General features: G+C 40.3%; 1 protein-coding gene across 2 annotated transcripts in view; it reads left to right on the top strand.

The window, feature by feature from the left end:
• Positions 1-4,166: 4,166 nt before the first annotated feature.
• GRAP2 (GRB2 related adaptor protein 2) overlaps positions 4,167-17,657 on the top strand; it is a 56,119-nt gene continuing 42,628 nt past the window's right edge. For both annotated transcript variants that reach the window (XM_036931461.2, XM_036931460.2), the window contains exon 1: positions 4,167-4,388. The gene's annotated coding sequence lies outside the window, so the exon portion shown is untranslated. The remainder of the gene's footprint in view (positions 4,389-17,657) is intronic.

Below are 17,657 nucleotides of genomic sequence, written 5' to 3'. Positions count from 1 at the left end.
GGACAAGCAAGCATTTTATATATTGAATTATAGTTGATGAAGTTTTTTTTTCTATGCATATCATATAAATTTCAAAGGAATTCTGAGAAGTAGGCAATAATTACCCCATTTTACATATGAGGAAGCAGAGTTTGGGGAACATGCTTTCATTCTACATTATTGAGCACCTGCTATGTGCCAGGCACTACACTGAGCCATGGGAATACAAGGAAGTTATAATCTAATAATCGAATAAAGGAGATAGGAATAAATAAGCAATTATAGTAAGTTGCCATGATAAAGGCAAATATAGAAAGTTATAGGAGTGAAAGGGGGATTTGTCTAAATCTACATAGTTAGGGGAGCTTCCTAGAGGACATGAACTTGAGCTGTGTTTGAAGGAGCCAATAGGTTACATGAATTGCCCAGAAATATTCAGCTAGCAAGTGATTTAGCTAGAACCTGAACCCAAATCTGCTGTGTCCAATTCTATGTTGTTTTTCCTACCCTAAGGACCAATCTCTGGCCCTTGACGTTGAGCTCCATTGACCTTCAGTCGCAAGTGTACCTGCTGTATTTAGAATTCAGAAATCCCAGTTATTTCTTTTTAAACCCATTCATTTTTTTCCTTTTAGAATGAATCTCTTGGTGCTTTTGAAAGGGAGTTGATTAGGCTCCGCAAAGTGTAAAGTGTTACCTACCCAATGGTAACCCTGTCAGTGACCTTACGCAAGAGGTCCTTCTTACCTGCTTTCCTCCATTTGGGGGCACCATAATTTAGTTGCAATAACGTAGCATTCACCAAATACAGACATCATTTTACAGTAATAACTTGGTGTGGTTTTTATTTCCCTGAACTCAGAGTTTTATAAAAACAAAGTTTTCTTCACTTGGTTTCCAGGACATCCTTGGTCCTTTTCATCTCCTTAGCTGTCTTATTCTCAGTTTTCTGACCTCTTGACTTTGGAGGGGTCTGATCTCTATTTTCATTTCCTAGGTGTTTTTATCCAGTCTTAGAGCTTTAAACACCCTTCTCTTTGTCAACAACTCTTAAGGTTTTATCATCAGCCCTACCTTCTCCCAACCTGCAGACTCACATAGCTACCTACTTTGATATCCCCCCTGGTATTTCTCATAGACATATCAAATCTAATATGTCCAAAACCAAACTCCTGGTCTTCCAAACTTGTTTCCCCTGCCTCAGGAATAACCCATCCTTGCTTCTAGTTTCTCAGGCCGTGGACCTTCAAGTCATCGACTCCTCTCCTTGTCCATGCATCATGTCACACATCACATCCATCAGCTTATTCTGATACAGGGTAGCAAGCAAGTCTCAGTGATATGTGGTCAGTAAGTAATAAGTGGTTTGCCAGTGCCATGTTTTAATACACAATAAAGTAATATCTATGTTTTAAGACTCTGATCACCCTGTATATTCAGAATCTCATCGTTTCACCACCTCCACTTGCCACTACTTGTCCTAAGTTGCCATCATCTCTTGCCAGGACTACTGCACTGGCCTCCTAAGAGGTCTCCCTGCTTCTTCTCTTACTCCCACACAATCTAATCTCAGCACAGTAATCTGAGTGACCCTTTAAAAACTTAAAACCCAAGTCAGGTCATATAACCGCCCATTCAAAATCTTCCTTTGGCTCCTATCTTAGAGTAAAATCCAAAGACCTTGCCACAGGCAGCAAGCCCAGCATGCCATGGCCTCTGCCCCCTCCCTGACATCCATCCCAACCTCACTCACTGCATCGCACTTGCACGCACCTTACAGCTTTATTTACTACTCCCTCCACCTGCAAAGGCTGTTTCCCCAGAGAGCCATCAGGCTGGCTTCCTCACTTTATTCTGGACTTCGTTCAAATGTCCTTTGGTCCCCCAGTAAAATTGCAGCCCCCCCCACCTCAGCCACTCCTTCTGACTCCTGCCCCATTTTGTGTTTCTCAGAGGTGGTATAACCATCTGACATACACATTGTTTCTCCTTCTACCAGAAGGTAAGGTCCAGGAAGGCAGGGACTGTGTTCACTGAAGAATTCTCAGCACCTAGAACAGGCCTAACACAAAGTAAGTGTTCAAACATTACTGAATGAATGAATGAATGAATGAATGAAAAGCAAATGTCTGAATCCATTCAGTTAGATGTGAAGAAAATATTTTACTGTAAAGTTAAATTAAATGTAATTATGTACAAGAAATTTTGATATTAACAATAACCCTCAAAAGGAATTGCTGAAAATTTTAAGCAAGCCTGGTTTTAAAAGAAAATGTCTTATGTGGACTTATTGTGGACTTAATATTGTGGGTAAGTCCATATTTCCCATATTATTGAATCCTGATTTTGCTGATATTTTCTGAGTGCCCCATGACAGTGAGGACTGAAATGCTGGCATTCTCTCACATTAGGGTCTTCATTCTTAGCAATGCCTTTGCACTCATTCAATTACAGAACTGCTATGAAATGAACCACCGAAGAGGCCTTGCTCTCCTCCCAATCTGTAACACGCCTGCTGCCCATCACTTACTCTGCACTAATTTCTCTTTGAGATTCTCCCGCACTGCACCCTGCCCCATCCTTGTGAGGGGAAGGCTGCATCCTGCTCCCCGAGGGGAAGTACCCGGTGGAAAAGTAGCTTCATCATCCGGGTGCAGGCCAAGAACACCATGATGCTTCCTGTATACACTATTCAACTTTTCTTCTTCCTTCCCCTCCCCAGCCATGGAAGTTTAGGGACTCACTATTCCACCACTGACTTGGGATAAGGCCAGAGGACTTCAGTGACTGAGAACTGGCAGTGGAGCTGTTGGAAGTAATGATGGGACCCAAGAAGGGCCTTCAACTGTGAAGGCGAAGATCATTGAAGCCAAAGTCAAGACAGTATTGTCTTAAAACTATTTTAAATCAGTTTACTATTGAATGTTTCCTGAAGATTCTATTTTCATAACGTGCAAATAATGGGGACCCTGTTCAGGCATTTCAGAAAATTAAAGTTGTATTTAAGATAATTTGAAAAACTTGCATTAATAAAAAGAAATTCCTTTATTAAAGAGTTAGGAATGGCAAATTACTTCCTTTAACTCATTCAAAAATTATTCACTGTTATGACCAAAGTACTCTGATGATGCCACACCAGATTCCTCTTTTCTCTTTCAATGAAAATGTTGAGCCATTATAACCAAGGAGAAATTTCAAAAATAAATAAATAAATAAATCTTGAGCAAGATTTAGGTTCAAAGGAGCAAAGAGAAAAGAATACCATTTCACAATGTAGAATAAGTTTAGGTCTTAGAATCCAAAATTGAGTCTTATATGATTCCCTCCTTCAAAGCCTCCTAGGATGTCTGTCAGCCATTTCCCTTCTTATCTTGGGTCCAGTCCCCAAACTGAATGGAGCCACTCAGCAAGTAGCAGTGCCTCTAATTTTGTGCAAAAGATGCCACGTTGGCAATCCATTTTCTAGCAAGAGCACAGTGAGAGGAAGAGGCCTTCACAAGTTGTGCTTAGCATGGGAGGAAGGAACTTGAAGAGGAGGTAAGTTACAAATTTGAAGGTAAGAAGTTGAAGTTGAAGGTGACAAAGACTTTAGGTCAGTGAAAAATCTTAAAATCCCAGAAATCCTTCAGTCCAACCTACTCAAGAGAAGGGGACATCCCAAAAATCTAAGTAGCCAGTCCCAGCTCATGCCTGACTGTGGCAAAACCAGGGCCAGAACATGTCCTGGCTCAGAGCTTTTCTTCTTTTTTTGTTAAGGGTAATATTATGGGCCAAGAGTAATATTATGGGCTGAGTGCACTAAGAAAGAATTTTCTCTTGGATTTTCACATTGTGAGTGATCCAAGGTATATTAAATAAGTTCCCCTAAGAAGTTCCAGTGTTTCTTTGGATGCTTGTATGTACTAATGAGAGTTTTCCTTAAGACCAGCAACAGCTTGCTGATGGGCCATCTCTAGGATTAGAAATTTTCTTATGTGAACATAATTGTTCAGGGGAGAAATTGTTAAAATTGAAACAAAGCATAAAGAAGCAAAAGTGTTTCAGTGAACCTCCTGCATTTTAGTTCAACTCTGGCAGCAAGAAAACAAAACCACATAATCTAAGGCTCACACCCAACTCTCTGTAGCCCCGTATCTGCTAGTTCCTGTGTGGTTTGCCTACAGACTGAAGGGCTGGCTGGGGGTAGTTTGGAGGAGGGAGTAAGAGGTAGGGGAGGAGAAGGCACTATTAATGGTTCTGTGAGCTTGTACCCTAGTTTAATGTGGCGCCGGGAAGACAGCACAAGGTGGATCTGTACTCCGAAATGCAGCAATTTTGATGTTTGAGTTTGTCTTCCTTCTTGCAAGAGAGGATTCTAATAACTCGGTGTCAAAGCCAAAATACAGACTCAGCCTCTTCTCTTCTAAAAGGTATGTCATTATACATCATGAGTCCACATACTCTAGAGATCTTGAACGGTTTCATAATTTGCAAAATGCTCTCTTTGAGTCAAATCTAATTAAAATGCATCCTGTGGGCTCCCTAAATATTGCTTTTAATATTTTGGTCCATTAGTTAAGGTCTCTAAATCTTTTGCTGTAATAATGTTTGTGGATAGGATTTGACTTTTAGCAAATGAACTAGGAGACTTGTTCCTCTCTCAGTCCACTAGACAAAAACTCCACTAATTGACTTTGAGCCATTCCGGGGGAAGAGGTTAGACCCTGTGATTCTGGGAACTCCACTTCAGCAGGGGCAGCCTTTCATCGGGACTGGGGCGTTGGGGACGAGGGGCTGAGTGGCAGTGAATGAACACAGGTACTACGGAGTCAGGATTTCTCTCTTCGCTTGAGTTTCTACTGTTAGTATTTATGTTACCTTCACAAAGAACATCAGTTTGGTCCTTTTACAAAAAGAGAACTATGTTGAAAGAGGTTTTGAAGTAGTCTTGTCTTTGCCTCTTTATTAATAGTTAACACTATATCCCTAAGAATGTCTCCAGTTCAGACATGGAGTCTGAAGACAACCCCTTACGCTCTTTGCCCAACCTGTTCCTGAACATGAGGGTTGAATACATTCGAAGAATTTCATTACCTTTAAAATAGCGTATTTGCAAACCTGGAAATATAAATAAAGTATATATAAATTAAGTTACACATTGCTGAAAATATACATCCCCAGATAAATTAAGAAGAGAGAAAATGTTTAGGATCTAACAATCCAACAGAAAAGATTATGTATGCTCATGTTGTCATCTGAGGGTGGGAAAACCTCAGGTTGAAGAATCTTTTATTTTATACAACTACATTTATCATAAACTGATTAGGTCTTTAGTGAGTCCCCCTTTTTTTCTTTCCTGTTTTTGGTTTCAGAAAGAACATTTAGTATAAGCATATTCTGCTTTAACAGCCCAGTATTATTTATAAAACTTCACATTTATAAAATGATTTTAAAATCCTCTTTACAAAAGGATCCACTATTAAATAACACTGTAAATAAAGAACCATCTAAGCACATTTAAATTTCAAATTTTTAAAATTCTAATTTTTTTACTCTTTTTGAGAACTTTGGTTTTTTTTGATAGAAAGAAGGCCTATATCACTGAACAAAACTACTTTTTAACGTTGAACTTGGAGTGTCTCCCATGTAGTAAACTGTAATATTATTCTGCCTAAGTTCTAATATCTTTTTTAAATGACTTTACCGAAGCAGAGGGAAAGGAGGTGACAGATTGTTCAATATGAAGAAATATCTCTATGGCTAATACAATATCCTTTTGAATATCTTCCACACCTTAGGCCCTGATTATGAAAATCCCCTTTTTCTTAAAAATTTCAATTATTCTACATCGATCTCATAGGGATATTGTAAGAATAAATAAGGTTACATAGATATGAAGTGCCTTAGGAAAAAGGCACTGTGAAAATGCAAGATGATACTGTCATTAATTATTTCTTTGAATCTTGATCATTTTCTTCCCACTCTTATAGAAAATATATATCACTTACTGCCTGAAGCCATCTCTTTTAGAACCTTCGCCTTCTGGAAGAGCTGAAAATGATCCTAGCACCCACACATTTATTGATTCCCAGAGAACATCACCTATGGGTGTTGGTGACTTGTAGGGCTCATGCCTAAACTTGAACAGAACTTGCCTCTTTTTCTGGATTAAGAGAAGTCTATAATTATTTTTAAATGTGTCATTAAGTATAATTCCATCAGGGTTTCTTAAATAAGTAACAGTTGCTGCTGGTTTCGTCCTAAGGACAGATCCTTCATTTCCACGCTATCAGAAAGCAAACTCAAAACTTGGTAAAGCATCTACGTGACCCAAGTTATTTGAGTCAAAAGAAGGTTGTTTGACCCACTTTTCATTCATCTCAAGTATTTGCTCAACATATCTTGATCCATAAAGGAACTAAACAGCCTCGGATCTCCTTTATTTATTTATTCTTGCCACTTTACAATTCTCAGGAAAGCATACCCTCAGTATAACAAATAAACATTTACAAACATTTACTGAGGATTTACTATGGGTCAGGCCTTGTGTTAGGCACTCAGTTCTCTGCAGCAATGTCAATATTAGGTTTCAACAAGCTTAAGCCCACAGAAATTCAGTAAATAATTTGAAAAACAGGTTGCTTTTTAAATATGCATTCACAGGCAAATGTTTCAGAGAGTTACAAGGCACTAGTATTGAGTACATGAAAATAAGTCTTACATGCTCTCCAAAGAAGATGTAAGACCTGTATCTTATGAAGAAAGTGAAGAAAACATCCAAACCTAAAGAAAATTTGAAACATCAGTGCAGCGAGGACATCTATACTCATCTCCTAGTTTCAACTATTGCTAAGTTTTTGCTGTATTTGTTCCATCTATATGCATTTCTTTCTGAACGATTGTAAGTTAACAAACAAAATGATACTTTGCCCCTAAATAATTCAGTTACACATCTAAGAATAAGGACATTCTCCTATATGACTACAAAATCCTCATTATACCAAAGAAGATGAACAATAATTCCTTAATATCATTTAATATCTAGACCACATCTCACCTTCACCATTTGTCCTACAAATGTCTTATAAATCTTCGGATAAAAACAGCTAGGATCTAATTTTTAAAAAGCAAGACACACGTTTGCATTTCGGTTTTATATCTTTTTACTTGACGTTGGATTTGTTTTTTAAAAGGTGAAGTCAGCTATCTTGGAAAACATGAGACATTCTGGATTTGTTGTTGCTCCATGGTGCCACTTAATTAATTCTTCTACTCCCATGTTTCCTGTAAACTCCAAGTGAGAGCTAAATCACTGATGAGATTTGGGCTGAACATTTTTTACAAGGTGCTCCATTTTGCAATCTATCAGGAGGCACCTAATGCCTGGTTGGTCCTATGTTTGTGAGTCTCTGTTTGGTCCAGGTTCAAGGTAGTGTTCTCACTCTGGGGAATCTCTCCATCATAAAGGTAATTTTTTCCCCTTTGCAATTAACAAGTAATTGAGGGGGTGACACTTTGTTCCTGTGTCATTCCTGTTTCCCAGAAAACTTCATCCAGTGGCTTTAGGTGATAATCCTTGCCTAGATTGACTCTTCTGTTGGGAGTCACGTGTGTTTTTGGCACACTCTGAAGAAGGATTAGACATACAAATTCATCATTATCAGCAGCAACAGATACATAATGAGTGTATCAATTCAAGTAATAATCATAGTAACAATAGCAACAACAATAATAATAATGAGTGCTTGCTGTGGATCCAGATGGTCTGGGTTTGAAGCCAAACCTCCAGGCACTAACTGGGCCAACTGACACAGTGACTTATTCTTTCTGCACATTGGTTTCTTAACCTGTAAAAGAGAATAATAATGGTACCTATCTCATATTGTTTTGGAGATTAAATAATTTATACGTGTCAGGTTCCTAATATAGTGTCTGCTGTTACTGTTGCCAAGCACTGCCCTAACATTTTTTGGTGCTAATACCATCTAAACTGCTCCTCATAATAGCACAGAGAAATAAGGGCTAATACTGTCCGTTTTCTGCAAGTAAGGAAACTGAGGTACAAAGAGATTTAAGTAACATGGACAAGGTCCTATATAACTAGTACGTGGGTCCAAACCTGGGCACTCTGATTCCAGAGCATTCTCTCTGAAGACTGGCACATGTGATTAATGAGAAGCAACACAAATGAACTGAATGGAAACTGGTAACAGGACTGCCCCTTCCCCCCATCCCCGGCCCCACCATAGCTACCTAGGTTTTACATTATTTTAAGTTACTGCAAATCTGGGAACACTGCTATCAAAATATATTTTCAGTTTCATTCATCTGAATAATAGCAGGTGAGTATACTCATTGCATGTGTATAGCTCAGGGCTGTGTAGAGGAACTTTAAACGTAAACGATAATACTAGGATCTGAACGCTGTGGAACCATGAAGGAGTAGGAAGGGGGAAAGTGGGAAGGAAGAACAAGAGGAGTCAGGAGACCTCAGAGCCTTGGGGAAGAAGGTGATTATTTTGATATAGTCAAGGGAGAAAAAATTCCATCTCATTTTTCACATTCCTGTACTGTATAAGACTTTATACTAAAACACAAGAGAATAGCCATTGACAGATATATGAGAGACCACACTGGATTTTTTTATGGAAAGATGGATGAGACTTGTTAGTAGGTGATTTCCCTGTTGGTTATCTCAGATATTCTGTCAGCCAGTCCATGGCTTCTGATACATATAACTAACTATACAGGTGGCCCTTGAACAACACGGGTTTGAACAGCACAGGTCCACTTCTATGTGGATTTCTTTCAATAAATATATCGAAAATTTTTTTAGAGATTTGAGACAATTTGAAAAAACATTTTCTCTAGCTTACTTTATTGTAAGAATACAGTATAAAATACATACAACATATGTGTTAATCAACGGTTTATGTTACTGGTAAGGCTTCCAATCAACAGTAGGCTATGACTAGTTAAGTTTGGGGGGAGTTAAAAAGTTGTGCTCGAATTTCCAGCCAGCTTCAGTTATACTTGGTTCTCCTAATCCCCACATTGTTCAAGGCTCAACTACGTACAGAAAAGGGCTTACAAACAAGGTGCCGGCCCCTACCCCTTCATTCGCATTACAAAAGGTTTCCAGATGTGCTATCTTATCCACTTTGTCAGTTTGCCTTTTCAAAAAGCTCTCAAGTGTCATTTTCTAAAGAGAACTAAAAATAAATGAGAAAAAAATCCAACATTAATAATGTTTTTATGCATTTTTAAGGCAGTCATTGCTAAACTGGTTCTGCCTTTTTAAGGTTTTTAATGAAAAGCAGCCTAATTCATCAATTGGTCATGAATAATACTTTTTCATTTGTTTTCTCCACACCTCTCAGCCTTCTAGAACCATGAGCTTGATGTGGCAGCCCACAAACGGTTTACGATTTATGTCTTTTGTCTAGTCCTTTATGGGAAAATACTGGAAACAAACTGCAGAGAACTCAATAGGAACTCAGTAAATAATAAGTAGCTAGTTCTCTTGTTAAATACGATTTCAAAGAAACATCTTTCTAAAAAGCTAGGAAGTATTACTAGGAAAGTACACAAGTAGGGAAAAAACCTGGTTGATGTATAATTTGAAATTTCTATTCATCTTTTTATAGGTGGTAGACTTTTAACCCTTTATGGAGCAAAATGGGAGGTCAGATTAGCTCCCCTCCCCCAGGTAAATTTATATTCCCAAAATATGGATTATTGAATCAGTAAGGCTAGCAGAAAATCTCAGCCATATATTAAGCCTAAGAAAACTGTCATTTTTTAATACGTTTATCAACCCTTTAAATTGATTGTAAGTTGATATCCATAGCACATAGGTTCTCACTGTCAGTGGTGAGGTGGGAGGTGGGAGGTGGGGAAGAGTGACAGATACACATTTAGGAAGCTGATAAAAGCTATAGAAACCCTCCCTAGGAAAAAAACGTCTGTCTAGCACTCATCCACACACACCTTTACACAGAATTTCCAGCGGTCCATGGATCCCCTGGAGTCCATCCATATATGCTTGACAGGAAAATTTTCCTTTATCTGGAGTTATTTGCCCTGATCTTCATAAAGCTTTAAAGAGTTTTCACACATTATTTCATTTGATCTAGCTATGATCTTTTGAGATAGACCACATATTTTACCTCTCATGTTGCAGAGCGGGAAAGTCAAAGCTCACGAATTTAAGTGACTTGCTCAAGGTGGTTTTGTTAACATCTGCCAAGATGGAGTCCCAAGGCTGTTCAAATAAAGCCCGGGCACCTTCTACCACACTGGTCTGGTCACAGCATTCTGGAGACATGGAAACCCTCAGTGGGCCCCTGGAAACCTGAATTCTGGTTCTACTGGAAACTGTGTGCTTTAGCAAGACTTGTAACCTCTCTGGTCCTCAGTTTCCTTCTTGGTCAAGTGATAGGTTAGACCACATGTTCTTTGAAGCCCTTTTGGTTCTGCTGTAAACCACCTAATACCACTAGGTCTGAGAACAGAGGGTAATGAGCTTTTCTGCAAGAGATGGGAAGACCTTTTGCCCTCCCTGCAGGTCATCGTAGCTGGCAGCTCGTGGTGGGTTCCTCTGCAATGTCCAAACCCTGTTAGAAACTATAGGCATCAGTCGTGTTTTGTGGGTGGCTTCTGTGTTGTTCTGCTGGTGGTTTCATTTGCCTGCAGGGCCGACTGTCATGCAGCAATTTTGCTCTAACTCTGTGCTCTGCATCAGATAGACATACCACAATATTTTATTATCCTTCTTGGGTGGCTCAGAGTTTAATATGGATATAAATAATGCTGATGGACTTATTTTAGGCTGGTTAGACCTTATCCTTCTAAAAAGGTTATTCCTCTTGAATGACCCAAACCTTCCACCTGATTTTTCATTATTAAGAGGTATTTCCTTTAATGTCTCTGTGATGTGCTTGGAAATTGAAGACATATGAGAGGGCCTGCAGTACTGAATGGGAAGCCCTGGGACAAGAAAGGATGGGACCAAGCCCTTTACTTTGGGTGGTATTTGGAGAGTCTTTGAGTCAGTATAATTAGGACAAATTTGTAGGCTAGATTTGTTTTAGATTTATACAAGTGTCTGTAGTGTATGCTGCCACATGCACAAAATCCATGATACAGACCCAGTTTAATTCTGAGTCTTCTCCGGGAAGCTAAAATTATCTGGAAGCAGAAAATTCTCATGCTCTGTGTGTCAATTGTCAAACAGTAATTGACACACTCCAGGAATTGTCCAACACTTCCGGGAGTCTCTCTGGAAGCTGAAAATTCTCATGCTGTGTGTGTCAGTGGTCAGGGAGTATAACCTCAGGTCTGCTGCACATCGCAGGAACTGTCCTGCCCTTGGCCTTTGGACTCATCTGACCCAAGTACTATTAGCATGGGCAGTCTGGCCACCTCAATAACCCAGAAAGTGGCAATTTCTGTTTGTGATGACCAGCCAGTGATAGGAAATTTGGGGCCCTATTTCTCAGTCTTTTTCCTCTTTGAATTTTCTAAATGGACTTCAGGCTGGCAAGTGGGGTTATATCAACTTCTTATAGAGAAGTATATAATTTGCCCTGTGCTGTGTCAGCTCACTGGACTAGGGGAGGTAATACTGTCCAGGGATGGAAATGACAGAGCATGAACTTAGCTCCTGTGTTCTGTGCTCTATTTTCAGCCTCAGGGATGACTCAGTGTGCCCCTTCCACTCCTCTGTCCTTGTGTGAAATGCTACCATTCTTTAACCTGCTGTCCAGGAAAGTTAGGAAGAGACATGCATTGTTACCCTGAAAGCATTTTTATGTCTTTAATATAACATAAATATGGACTATCTCATTTATAAAATGCATAACGTGGTGCTTTCTTATTTAAATCAATTCATTTTGTAGAATTTCTGTATCTCCTAGACCAATATTGTTAGGTAGACTTCTAATTCATTTTATAAACCAGATCCTGTATGATACTGTGACTTGACACATGGTATCCCACATCTACTTTGTGTATGATGTTTATTTTATCCAGATAAAAAAGAAGGGGAAAGTTTGAAGTCAAAGAATCTCTTACCTGGAGAGTAATTCCCAAGACCTGGGACAAGGAAGATGAAGCTCTTAGAGAGTAAACTTTGTTTTTTTCCCAGCATGGATACACAACTTTTATTTTAAAATGCAAGATGTAGGGAAAAGTAAGATTTACTACACAGCCAACTTTGTCAGTTCATATTATTTCATAAAGTGAAGGGTCAGTTAGGTGTTACCATCAGGAGAGCAAAATATAATGCTTCGGCATGGAGATGCTATGAGAAATTACCTGTCTGGTTACTTTAATTCATCTTTTGGCTACCATCAACAGACATCCCCTCAATCACTAATTCACAGTACCCAGATGTACTGAGAACATCTGGGTTATAAAAACAAAAACAAAATAGGATCCTTTTTCCCTAATGAACTAACAAGTTATCGGGAAAACTAGATTGAGCAAAAGAAAGTGCTGCTACAGTAAGAGAGGCAAGAGAGTTAAGTAGCTCAAGGAGGTGTTAGTAGGGAGGGCTTCCTGAAGGAGGTGCACCTGCAGGCAGAGGGAGATGGCTTGGCAAAGAGGCATAAATAAATGCATCTACAAATTTGCCCACTTCGAGGAAATTGTAGGAAGAGCAGGGTCTTCTTCACTGCAGATCTGCTATTTTGCAAATGGCCACGAGTTGAGAAGGCGCTTGTGAATTTTTTTTCCCTAGGGAAACAAATGAAAGCGCTACCACTGGAAATGGTACCCCAACTCTTTTCCCAGATGGCCTGCTTTTCTCTTGCTTCCAGTTACTTCCCTCTTTAAGTCTTCTTTTTCAAGCATAAATATCCTTGCTTCTTTTAACTACTCTCCTGTGATGTGGTTTTGCATGCTCTCATTATTTTAAGTGTTCACTTCTGATAGACTCCAGTTTAAGGTGCCTCTTAAATTGTGGTGCCCAGAATGGGACAGAGCTGTCCAGGAACAGTCTGACAAAGGAAGAACACCATGGAGAAACTGTCTCCCTTGTTCTATACTTTATACTTCTATTAATATGGTCCAAGGCTGCACTGGCCTTCTTGGCATTCATGCCATACTGCTGACTCATACTGCAACTGTGGTCAACTAAAGCCCATGACTTCCCATGCACTACGATTAAACCAGATCTCCCTTATTCTGTTCTTATGCTACTGACTTTTTAAAATATCTAGACATAGAGGTTCACACGTAGAGAAATTCATCCCTATTATACTTGATCATATTGATAACAACCTATCAAACTATTTCAGAGCTAACACATTAGTGCTCCCTACCAGCAGGCAAGCCTTAATTTACTGATGAAGGGATAACTTGTCTTACACTGGATCCCTAGAAGAGGTTTCCAAGGGGCAGAACTTAATTATCTCCATATCAGTAATGCAACCCTTTCCTGCAACACTGGACAAATCTACATCTTTAGACAAACTAGTGAGCCTCAGTCTTCCTAGCTGTAAAAGAGGAACAAATGTGACTGGCCATTTCCTACCCAAAGATACGTAACAGCTAGATGTCTGCAAAACCCAAAGTAAGGTACTTAGAGGCAGTATTACATGAGAAGAGGAGAAATTTTGATTTCAGGCTCTCAGCAGCTTTTGGAAGATTTGTTTAAACTTATCACTGTATATTACAGTAAATAACATACATTTTTGTAATGCTTTAAAGCTGTATCTGAATTATCTGATCTGAGGTTGTAGTAACATCATGCAATGTCAGCATAATTTCAGCACACAATTATTTGTAATTTGAGTAAACACCATAAGGTGTATCTGTTTCATTGCAGGCCCCATTTAAAGTGATTCTCCTCTCTCCATCCCCTCCCCCAGCCCATCCCCACCCCTAGCTTCTTCCGTTAGTAAAACAAGGGCTACAAAGACCTTGAAGTTTAGGTTTCAGTCAGACTTTTGGAAACCTCTAAAAGTCTTGACAAACTAGCTTAGCAGTTCATAGGTTTTCATTCCTGGGCAAAGCAGAGAACTTACAGGTGACTTGTATAAAATTTATAATTTCAAGCTAATAAAAATGTCACATTTCAAAAAACATTCCTGTGAGCAGTTTTGTCCATTAGAGAAAGGTGCAGGGAACACCGACAGTTCTCTGATCTGTCATTCTAAGGCAAATTTTAATGTTGCTCTCATGACCTTGTAATCATTAAGACTCAGATGGCCCCTGCCCTATCGCCACCAGTGATTTTGATCTAGGGACTTGCTACTCAAGGACAAGTCTTGGGTAGGGGTGGGAGGGACCAGTAGCTTGATGCCACCTGGGAGCCTGTTAGAAATGACCTCAGACCCTGCCCCAAACCTACTGAATCAGAATCTGAACTTTAAAAAGATTTCCCTGGTAATTCTTATGCACAGTAAAACCTGAGAAGAACTGACCGAGGCTGAAGAGATTTGGTCCTACTTTCCCATCATCTACTTTGTGTCATAATACAAAACTTAACAGATTTCCACTTGGTGTTTATTAACAATTTAGAGTTGTCAGTTAAAATTTTATTAGAATTAAATATTCTATATACATCCAGCTATTTCTCAAAGTATATATAACTGGCTTTAAAATGCTCTTGCCTTTCTGGTTCTGACTCCCGCCGTCCCTGCTAGGGACACTGGGCAATGCCTAGAGATGTTTTTGGTGGTCACAGTTTGAGGTGGTGGTGCTACTGGCGTGTGGTGGGTGGAGGCCAGGGTTGCTGCTGAGGACCCTGCAGTGCGCAGGACGGCTCCGCAACCAGGACTTCAGCAGCCCAGAACGTCGGTAGTAATGAGGTTGAGAAGCCCTGTTACAGAGGTATGTGGTTTGTGGAGAAAGATTCCGATGTGCTACCATGCATAACAGGATGCCATAGGAAAATGGGGTTATGCCAGGCCAAGAGCAAACAGACTGGAGGTGGCCTGGGTGATGATGGTGGGGGCAGAGGGGAGGGGAGTGCAGAATCCACGGTGAGAGACACCAAGGACAGGTAGTGAGCAGTGGTCTGTGCACAGAGACGGGCAGCTTCAGGTACCAGGGCTGTGGGCTGGAGACACACAGCTTCAGTCCTAGAGTGGATCCTAGGTATGATCTCAAAATCATGTTAGACCTGGAAAACAAAAAAGGATTTCAGGTGTTAGCATAGGAATACATGGTAGATTTAGGGTAAATCCAGTAAGATGAGGACTCAGGAGAGATAGAATCCCACTTGCTAGAACTGGGACACCTCAGAGCCAGGCCAGCCAGAGGCGGTGACCTGCTGCAGAGTTAGCTGAGGGTTCAGCTGGAGCGAGCCCCTGAAATCTCTCCCAACTGAGGAAAGGCTTAGTGCTGCATCTACAGTATGGTTGACTTGCAGGAAGGGTCAAGTGCTTCCAGTTACGGAGAAAGGTGGCTGAAAAGCATGCTGAGTCCTGACATGGGCTGCAGAAAAATCACTGGATAAAAACTGAAGTAGAACTCAGGAGGTCCTCTGGGTCATTTCCCTACTGTACGGCACCTAAATCATTTCAGAAAGATTACCTACTCTTCAACTATAAAATTTCCAGAGAAAGATTTCTTGAAGACCTATGTTTATGCCTTAGAAATCATCTAAGTAAAATCTTCACCGTTCCTAACTAAATTCCCGTACTGGGATGGAAGCCAACTTTTTTTCTTCCCATTCCCCCCACCCCCGCACAGTGTGCCTTCTAACATTCACTAACGGTAAATAACACAACCCGCACAACTGCCAAACCCAGCCTTCTCTTTTCTAGGCTAAAGTCCCAATTCCATTAGCATGTCACACCAGGAGTCCCTCCCCACCTCTCCAGCCCTTTGTTAGTCTCTGGACCATCTCCTCATTCTTGCCTGCTTGTGATACTTGCCACCTAATGTACTTATTAAGTGTACACTGTGTTGGGCTGCCCTTTTGACCATGGAAAGCAAAGAAGAATATAAAAGAGTATATGTAGTTTGTTGGGTTTTATTAGTCTCTCTTCTTTCTCCAGGGAGGTGTCAATCTTTGCCAAGTTCATAATCTACTTGGAGCAAACGTCCCTAGACTGAGTTCCATTGTAACATTTTGGTTGTTCTGCAAACGCCTTCCCTGTGACACTCACCTAAGGAGAGTCACATACACTATCATATAAAATAGCTCTGATGTGAATTTAGCAGTAAGCAAAACAGGGATAAATGCATTTGTTTAGTTCCAGAGAAGGTATTATACTGCCATGTGGATTTTGCTTCAAATGAGTTGCAAAATTCTTTTTTCATGGAAAGGGATTTATTTGACTGAATTCACTCACTTTGCTGCAACTTGATTAATTTCATTTCACATCATGTCTCTAAGTAGAAAAGTAAACTGATTTGCAGCAGGCTAAATGGATATGTTGATGCGGCCAATGTTGGTAAGATTTATTCCAACTAGATTACAACAATTATGGTGTCCTGGTTGTTTCAGCTTTTATAAAGTAGTTGCAAGAGTGCACCACTTCAGTATGCACCCTGAAGAGCAGCTTATCAAAGTTACAATAGGTGGGTGTGTTGCAGTAGATGAGAGAGAACACAGGTGTGTACAGGAGATGAGAATTCTTTACCTTCCTCAAGCTTGAATCATTCTTTTGCTCCTCCATGTTATAAAAAATATTTTACTCTATATGCTGTAAAAGCCACCATTTTATATTTTTGAATTGTGTTTCACACTCAAGAGATGTACCTGCCTGACCTGTGGTGGAACAGATACTGACTGCAGGCTTGCTGTGCGCTCGGCTCTGTGCTAAGTCCCACCGCTCACCCAGCAGTGGGCCACCCCCTCCACTCACACCATCCTCTGTTTCTGCTGCAGGCAAAACCTCTTTTCTATCACCCCCTGTTTCCGAAGTCACAATCATCATCCTCCCGGGATGCTCCATCTCTGTCTATTTTGGGACTCTTCCTTTCGTTTTTTCCCACATTGCTGACTTTATCCTGGCTTGCACTTCTAACTCAATAAGGCTGGTAGTGGAAATTTCTCCTGTGTCTATAGCTAGTAGTTTCTAAAACTAGTAATTACTTTCAAAGGAAAATTGCTTGTGGAGATGAGCCCGTGGAGTCATATGTTATATGGATCAAATGTAATAATGTGTGTAAGAACTGTAACATGGTCTCCAAAAGCAAAGTATTACCGTATTATATGATTTTAGGGTTTGAAAAGGAGCTGGATGATATACAAAAATTCAATAAGATTCAGTAGCACACTAGAGAATTTGGGGCATTGACCCCTCCATCAATAGGCCCTCAACATTTTTTACAGCCAGAGCACACCCATTTCGTTGAGGACATACACAGTTCCAGGGACCAGCTGCTCACCATTCTGGAACAAAGCCTTTATTCTTGCTTGAATAAGAGTAGCTCCCACATAGTCACCTTCCCAAATCCCTGCCAACCTTCAAAGGCTAGCCCCAGACCTACACCCTCTCCTCAGCTCTTCCCTAAACAGAATCAATCTCTTTCTCCAGCACATGTCAGCCTTATGTTAGAACTATTTATATGGGCATCAACCTCCTTGAATCGATTGTGACCCTCTGAAGTGCGGGACTGTCCTAGCATCTGCCAGGCCCTTCCCTCCCTCACCAGTAACAGCTCAAAGTAGAGTGGCCAGAGCACACAGGAGAGAGAGAAGTCCATGGACCAAAACCATCCTACAAAAAGGCTGTGTC

Source organism: Manis pentadactyla, chromosome 10 (assembly GCF_030020395.1).
Source record: "Manis pentadactyla isolate mManPen7 chromosome 10, mManPen7.hap1, whole genome shotgun sequence".
NCBI classification, from domain to species: Eukaryota; Metazoa; Chordata; class Mammalia; order Pholidota; family Manidae; genus Manis; species Manis pentadactyla.
This window is presented reverse-complemented; position numbering and strand designations above follow the sequence as displayed.